At 36.1% G+C, this 9192-nt stretch overlaps 1 protein-coding gene across 1 annotated transcript in view; it reads left to right on the top strand.

Annotated features, from left to right (window-relative positions):
• The first annotated feature begins 249 nt into the window (after positions 1–249).
• The window catches only part of LOC110453179, a 22918-nt gene continuing 13975 nt past the window's right edge, over positions 250–9192 (top strand). Inside the window, exon 1 of the mRNA XM_021502030.1 lies at positions 250–643. The gene's annotated coding sequence lies outside the window, so the exon portion shown is untranslated. The remainder of the gene's footprint in view (positions 644–9192) is intronic.

The raw sequence follows: 9192 nt of genomic DNA, 5'->3' as shown, positions 1-9192 counted from the left end.
CTGCTTCATGCGGGAAAGCGTTGCCGTCTCAGAAGAGCATGTCCCTAAGGAGAAACAAATAAATGTACGGTGATTTCCTCGATAGTTCCTTCGGATCTCGTTCTTTACTGCAGTGTTGAATCCCCTGTAGTGGTGCTTATATAACCGTGAGCTATAGAAAATGTGTCGGATCAAGCGTGCCCGGGTAAGCATATAATGTTCGTTGTAATATGTCTATGTATTGTACAAAAGGTGTATGGGAGTGAAAATCTTTCGAGCCACCGTGGTGTGTGTGTCGGCACCGTCCTACGTCAGTGGCAGTGTTGTGTTTGTCGACTGGAATGTTCATTACTCTATCGAATACAACCTTGTGTACTATAAACAGAAATAATTTATGTAAATCACTCGTAGCTAGCTGAACGAGTCGGTAGAAATAATCGAAGGCTGTTGTGTTTTCTGTGATAATGGTCGGGTAGGAATTACAATGACCTAGATCTACCTGGGACACGTCTTATACATAGGTACTCCCGGAGAGACTGGTACCAGCGCTATTTATTTACCTGTGAAATACTGCTTAAACGTTTTATTTTGTTTCAAATTCCGTCACGACTTTGGAATCGGATGTCGCCGTGTACAATTCATCGGCTGCAGTAAGAATGCTTTGGTAAGTGTGAGACAACTTTTGGTTTGGTTCTTACCTATATGTTCTAGTAGAAGCATAGATATACCATGGTAAGCTTCGTGGTCCGTTTATTTCTTCCTGAAAGAGAGAAAGTGTGTGACAAATGTGCCATGTCGCTTGATTCCAACATCGTGGGGGATCGATACCATTATTGTAAATGTTGGCGACTGTACTGACACAGGCCGCTGTACTCCGCGTGGTATTCACCTGTCCACATATCATCGATCGTTGCAGGATCTATCGAGGACAGAATCGGAATGTATCATTGTATATCATGATAAATTTAATCAGGATTTACATAAGAATATAGAAAAATACTTTTGTTAATAATTGTTTGTACATATAAAGGTGTGCGCTTACTGTCTATGTGTTAGTATCGGGCCTTTATACATAAATATAAACAACAATGATGTATTAATGTACAGACATACTGATTTGTAAACAGAAGAATAAGGAAACGTCCAAACGCGTGTATGCTGTGGCGCTCTTCTGTTTTGTGTCTAAACGCATATATGTCTGATAAGTTCTTCATATTCATGATGCGTATATAAATAGTATTACCAAGTAAGAAACCATATTTAAATGGAGCTTTCTTATTGTGTAACTCTTTTAGAATTGGAAAACATGTTACACTTGGGTAGTATATATCCTTAATAATAGTAGTAAATAGATACAATTAATTTTTTATTATTTATGTAAACCTTCGAACAGCACACGAGTTTGGTGTTTATATAGGTCAACAATATAAAGGAACCATTTTGAAGTGGAATACTAAGTGTATAGAATGACTATTGTACTATATATATGAGTACAAAAACCCATACATCGTAAATCGTAATGATAGCCTGGAGGTATTAATATCCAACATTATTTAAAATTCTAGTTTTGACCTCGTGGAGTTGTAATTCATAATTTAAACTTAGTGGGAATATCTTTAACGCTCTCCTCAAACATGTCACATAAAGTGTTTAAAGTCCTACCAATTTGAGATTTAAATGTCTCCGTTGTGGAGGAGCTTGTTTTGTTTTCGGGGTCATATGTACAGGGGTTAAGCCTTCCTGTATATAAGAGTACTTATAACACACAAACCATTCCTAAGTGAGGCATACAATTTGAATGAAATGATTTCTTCTAAATGTTTAAAAGGTTTTGAAATGGTTTGATTCATCAATGGTTTAATACATTAAGTAAATACATGTCCCATGTCTCATCTACGTTGAAGTGGGATTATACACGTATTCCTTTTACAATAAGTAAGAAATTCTCTCTCTCTGTCTCTGTCTCTCTCTATCTCTTCGTTTAGACTGATCTTGTTATGATTTTTATCTGCGATTTCAATGGAAACAAACCTCAGCAACAAACAGGATATATATGAGCAAGTGACAACCGTCCGTAAAATCATGGTTCCAACATATCGCTAAGTCAGCACTATTGATGTGTATTGTGTGTGGTTGTGGTGTCTATTTCAGCACAAAAAAGTTAAACTGACTTTAATAAAGATAACCATGACATGTGTGTGAAAACCTTTTACGCGGATGAAATGTTTTCTTACTTTTCGTTCTAGCTTGTTTTTGAAGAGGTTAACTTTAATTGATGTGCACCAATATTTAAAGTTCGTTTACTTAGAAATGATTGTGCCAGTAATGGCTTTTCGTCTTGTTTGTTTTTGTTTGACATGTGATTGTATTAAATTGGTAAAAGGATCTTCGCAAATTTTCAAATGGTGATCAATTTGTATGCTCGGTGTCGTGGCCATGTATATCGTGGTAGCTCAATTACAATGTACGCCATCTCATTGTTGACTGTGACACGCAAAGCACATCACCAGGACTAAGTATGTGATGAGATACATCAGCGATTATAGATATAAGGTCAGTAGGTGAAATAGGTAGGGAAGGAAGAAAATTGGATGTTGCCCTGGGTAATAAATAGTTGTTGTAATAAACTATTTCTAACAACTGTTTAAAAAGGCTACATACAACTACACATTATCACACCCAGCCTGTCAGTAAGCGGTATCACCTAACCTGTCAGTAGTCGGTATCACACCCAGCCTGTTAGTAGTCAGCATCACACCAACCCTGTAAGAAGGTGGAATCACACCCAGCCTGTCAGTAGGTGGTATCACAACAAGTCTGTCAGTAAGTGGTATCACACCCAGCCTGTTAATAGGTGTTATCACACCCAGCCTGTCAGTAGTCGGTATCACACCCAGCCTGTTAGTAGTCAGCATCACACCCAGCCTGTCAGTAGTCGGTATCATACCCAGTGTGTCAGTAAGTGGTATAACACTCAGCCAGTCAGTAGGTGTTATCACACCCAGCCTGTCAGTAGGTGGTATCACACCCAGCCTGTCAGTAGTTGTTATCCAACCCAGACTGTCAGTAGGTGATATTTCACCCAGTCAGTCAGTAGGTGTTATCACACCCAGCCTGTCAGTAGGTGGTATCACACCCAGACTGTCAGTAGTCGGTATCATACCCAGACTGTCAGTAGGTGATATTTCACCCAGTCAGTCAGTAGGTGTTATCACACCCAGCCTGTCAGTAGGTGTTATCACACCCAGCCTGTCAGTAGGTGGTATCATACCCAGACTGTCAGTAGGTGATATTTCACCCAACCTGTCAGTAGGTGTTATCACACCCAGCCTGTCAGTAGGTGTTATCACACCCAGTATGTCAGTAGGTGATATTACACCCAGCCTGTCAGTAGGTGATATTACACCCAGCCTGTTATTAGGTGATATAAAGCACAGGCTGCCAGTAGGCGGTATCACGCCCAGTCTGCCAGTAGGCGGTATCACGCCCAGTCTGTCAGAATGTAAGCTGGAGTACATACGTAGCAGAGCAATGATTATCACTTCGTTATCGTACTAATATCTTCTAGTGAGTGCTGTCATGACGAGGACCATTTACTGTACCAGATCAGGCTATCGAGTACTTTTACACAAGTTTTGTCACGGGATCAATAAAGCAAATCAATACATCAATACTAGCGCGCTTTTATAGGTCAATGCGTTTGACATTAAAGTTAAACGTATCTAGTTACATTATTCTGTTTTCTAGGAATAAGAAAAAAACCTATTTGAGTATAACTCAGCATGTGGTCTATGTAGTACCGTAGTACAAACGCTGTAAACAAATAACTATCGATTAGTAATCGATACTGATGTTTTATTCATCTTAGGTATGGAAAATAATACCTTGATATATCGTTGTACGATACTGGCTCTATTTCATTGATCTAATAATACTTATCCACATATAACATTATCCCATATTATTTAAGGCAACCTATTCGTCTATATTTTGATCTTTATTACTTGTACACTCTCTACGTCATAAATTATGCATTGTACATGTCCTTTCCGGGTCATGCGCACTGGTTGACTAAGTGCAGCATCGATCTGTCCCGATGGGAAATGGTACAGATATAAACGATCGGGGTTTCATTAGATTGACAACCTTGTGCTTTAATTCATTAACTAATTACCATAAGATGTTAACCCCCCCCCCCCCCCCCCCCCCCCCTATGAATATACACGGAAACAATTCTTGTTTTGATATCACATGTCGTAAACAAGGACAATAAAAGTTATGATGGGATATAATTTCACTAAAGTAAAATGTTATTGAACTGTCTAAGCTTTATTATTTAAACTGAGACCTGATACGTACGAGTCTAACACAACCTAGACACGTACTAATATAACAGTACAGTATTACATGTGAGTAAAACCAGGGGTTCCATATCTGTTAAGTGTTGTTAACTTTCTTGTAAAATCAGGGGTTCCATATCTTTCAAATATAAAGTATAACTGTCCTCTCAGTGAAATACATGCTAGAGAATAACATCCATGTACTTTTTTTTCTCCGGCATTTTCTGCTATGGCTGTTCAGCTCCAATGCGAGCTGAAGGGGTTACTGGGCAAACACAAACGAGACGTTCACCATTGTGCCTGAGATTACGTCCCTGGTTGAGTTATCGCTTCAAGACAAACCATTTTGTCTTGAACTTCCCTTTACAAAAATGTATAATGTAACAATCTGTACAATAGACTAACCTTTACTGTGTGCAAACCTGTATAATGTACAAACCTGTACAATGTACAAACCTGTACAATGTACAAACCTGTACAATAGCCTTACCTTTACTGTGTACAAACCTGTATAATGTACAAACCTGTACAATGTACAAACCTGTACAAAGAGACGTTCACATAAACAGGTATAATAGAAAAAGCTTTCTTCCAAGGGAGCTGTGCCAACACGTATAACTTGGTGTCACTTCCGAGTAACACACACGCACAACAATGACAAAACGTGTGTCAACATTCTTTCGCTATACATTATTTTAGATATACCAATTCAAAAATATATGCAATTTCTTATTCGTTGAGTATCTGTGACTGTGGCGTGTGTATGTGTGTTGTATCTCTCTACCTGTAATTATATGTCAGTCTGTGACAATACCCGCGGAGAGTAAGTGAACACCGAACAATTGATTTAATCGGAAAACACACTCGGTACATGTACTATAAACGTTTTTTATCAAACACCAAAACATGACAGGCTATTCATGTTGTTGCACCGTACCGTTTCTCGGAATTATTTTTTCATTCATATTTTTGATATTTCAATTGAGTTTATGAGAAATGCTTAAGCGAGAGGCAGGTTAAATTTGCTGAAAATGCATAAAACTATACCTATTTTGATTGAGAATACATACCATTCTTTTTTACTGCAAAATAAAACTGCTGCATCATATATATGAAAAAGTGTTACATTTTTGGTACCGTTCCTTTTTGGGTACCCTCACCCTACAGCTGTCCTAAAACTTCCAACATGCGCTTTAACAGAATAGCCTAATTCGATTGTAGTGTCAGTTATAGACAGCTATTGTCTAATCAACTACCCACACAGGTACACAGGTAAACACAGGTTACGACTAAACAATATTAGCAAGAAAGGCCCAGGCAAACAATCGGCTGATTATACGGTATTGTCACAACAAACCGTGCCATTGACAATTTCTCAAAGAGAATAATCAATACTATTCAAACTCACTCTACCGAAAACAGAGATACACCTTTATACAAGCCCTTCAGCACATTCTACTGACATAAGCATGGCAGAGAGGTTAGAAGATATTGTCAGAAAAACGATTCAAGAAATCTTATACGGAAATATATCAAACACAGACCACGGAAATAGAAATGGGAAGATATATATATGCCACTTGACATGAGGGTGTAATGTGCTATCGTACTGGAATCAGAGAGATCTTTGAGAGATTAGTCGGCAATGTCTATCGACCGTGGGATATACGGGTGGATTCCGTCCATGGGATTATAAATACAACGATATTTCGATTCGCACTCCATGATTCCTATGTAAGTATAAAGTAAAACTCATACACAGAAAGAATATGATGTATTGATTGGACCAAATATTAGCTATAAAGGTACATATTATGTAGATATGATGACTGTTCTATTGTATAAACACAATGCCTATATGAGGTGTGTCACAATGACAAACGGAAAGCAAACGACAAAAGAGCATTATTACTTTCATTTTATTTACATCCCGTTTTATTCAGCCGTTGAAATTCAAAATTGTCTGTTAAATTGAAATACAATACAGCAAGGCTGTCGTAAACACTATTACTTTTGTCAGTAGCAAAAATTAATATTCCTAATGAGTCGTCTAGTGGTTTCACATATGATCAGTATCTTTGTCAGTATCCAAATGATGGTCTCACATCGTCAGAATCTTTGTCAGTAAACGGTGTTTATATTCATAATTAGTCATCTGATGGTTTCACATACATTTTATGACCAGTATCGTTGTCAGTAGCCAGTGTTTATGTTTATAATTAGGCGTATGATGGTTTCACATAATTAGTATTTTTGTCAGTAGCTATTATTCCTAAAACGTCGTCTGATGGTTTTACATCATCAGCATCTTATAGTCAGTAGCCAATTTTAATATTCCTAATAAATCGTCTGATCGTTTCGCATCATCAGTATAATGTTTTCTTTATATTCAATTTTCAATCATTTGCGTATTATAATGCTTCATGCTAAATCGTTGAAATATAATTTCCAATGTTTTACATATAATTTTGTATATACATTGTAAAACATCAGAGACGACCGAACATCTGACTCTCGTGTGTCTGTTTTATAGACATTAACAGTGAAATATCAATAATATGTATGAAGCCATGTGATATGTAGTCAAATAATCAGCTTCTGACACAAGAATCACTTAAGGAACACGAGAGCTGTCTTGTGTGATGTGTTATCATTTCGTTATGAGTCTTTAAGGTTTCTTTGAATAAAGAGGCGATTTGCATATGCTTTCAAGTTACTGTAATGCAATTTGTCGTGAAAACTACGGTAAAAATTGAAGTCATTATATAGCTTCATAAATAATATAATTACATTTATATGAAAAGATTTAAAACTCCAATAATTTAATTTTGTGTCAGGTATAAGCGTGCGAAGTCCCGACTGCTACTGATCTCACCAGGCACATGGTTGAAGTCCGATTAAATCTATGCCCAAGGTGGGAATTTATACATTAATCCTTTTTGACATTTCACCTCCACATTTATACATGTATAATATAAGTGAATTTAGGCCCATTTGATGATACAAAATGAACAACACCCGGCTCGAACTAAAGACCAAACCAAGTTCAATTGGAAGCTTGTTTGTAATGAAAGGTATAACAAATTACAGCAAATAACTAATTGCCCCGTTTAATCATCCAATAAAGGTGTTTTCACATCATACAATGGATTTGCTAATGAAATAGTGGTGCTCCGACATGATAGGTGTTGGACATCATGTAATGACAAACAGCATACCGTAGTATAATGGTGTATGATCGTAGTACAATGTATAATGACAATTGACCATTCTGATTAAAACACACGATATAAGGACAGATGTCAACTGAACAGATATAATGACAAATGGACATGATGCAATGGTAGAGCCATTTGACACACTGAAATCGTATCACATAAGATAGCTATAGGGTCACGTAAATACTAGTTTGAATTGAATCTATATGTGGAGAAATGCGACGGTGAGTGCTTAGGAGTTGACTAAGTTTTGTACTGATCAACATCATGTGAACAGGAACTAATCGATACCGATTACACATTAAACCTGTATGTTCTCAATACGTGGTAGGGCCTACACAATGCTATTGTATAGACTATTGAACCGCTGACCACTGGCGGTCCGCTAATTCCTGTCACTCAGGTCAAAGCTTTTCTGTTATATTATACACTTTGCTCCTTCGGCTTACACTGGTGAATTCTTTTCCACAAGTAAAATAATACATTTTTAAAATATTCATGAATACGCGCCCAGTCCTCTCTTCATTCACACGGCAGACTTATATAGTAATTATTATAGATACATATATTTTATTTTTGTACATGCATACTTAACTAAATTAAATGTGTTTTCCTTTCTGTTTTTTTCAAGGTCATTTCATTATTATAGATATAGGTATGACAGTATTTCGTAATCATGTTTTACATCAAGTAATCCTACTTCATGAAAACTAGGATTATGAAATATTACTTTATGAAAAATCGGTGACGTTTTCATATTAAAATGAGAATGCCTTCATATTTTGTTGACAGCAGGATATCATCGATTTGATGGTACAGTTGTTTAAGGGCAACACGTAATTGATTTATTATGCTACGTAATGTTGGTGAAACAATTGTTGAGATTTTGAAAGAAATATTAGTTGTCAAGAAAAAACAATGAATTTAATCCTGGACTAGTATATGTACGTTTAAGCGGCGTTGTTTTTATAACTTTGCTTGATCCCTGAATGAAACGAAACTTAGATCATATACACACGTACTACAAAGCAGTGAACTTTCGCTGTAGACTTCAGGATTTAAGGTTTAATCGTTATATATATTTGTGGAATTTTCAAACAAAAACCTACAAGTCAAAAGTCCAAATAACTTGACCAGTACCAGATACGTAATATGACATGCAAAGTACGGGTCAAACGATTAAACTATTATCCAAAAAAACGGATAATCAGTAGATTACATATATGTATACTAGCCTGTTACATGTCCTGATACAAGGTTTCCATTTATAGATTATAGCTTTTAGTTTAAATTCGTTTAATTTCCTAAGCTATATCAAGTGAACGTAATATTTAACACCTAGAGAAGGGTCGCGGGAATATTATAGATATATGTGTATGAAATAGATATTATCATAACTGTACAAGATATATCTAACATATACTAAGGTCTGTATAAGATATCAATATTGTTCAATATATATATAACATCTACTTAGGTCTGTATAAGATATCAATATTGTTTATAATATACCTAACATATACTTAGGTCTGTATAAGGTATCAATATTGTTTATAATATATCTAACATATACTTAGGTCTGTATAAGATATCAATATTGTTTATAATATACCTAAGATATACTTAGGTCTGTATAAGGTATCGATATTGTTTAT

This window comes from Mizuhopecten yessoensis, unplaced genomic scaffold, assembly GCF_002113885.1.
Source record: "Mizuhopecten yessoensis strain PY_sf001 unplaced genomic scaffold, ASM211388v2 scaffold7147, whole genome shotgun sequence".
Taxonomy (NCBI): Eukaryota; Metazoa; Mollusca; class Bivalvia; order Pectinida; family Pectinidae; genus Mizuhopecten; species Mizuhopecten yessoensis.
Note: the sequence above shows the minus strand (reverse complement) of the source record. Positions and strands in the feature narration are given on the sequence as shown.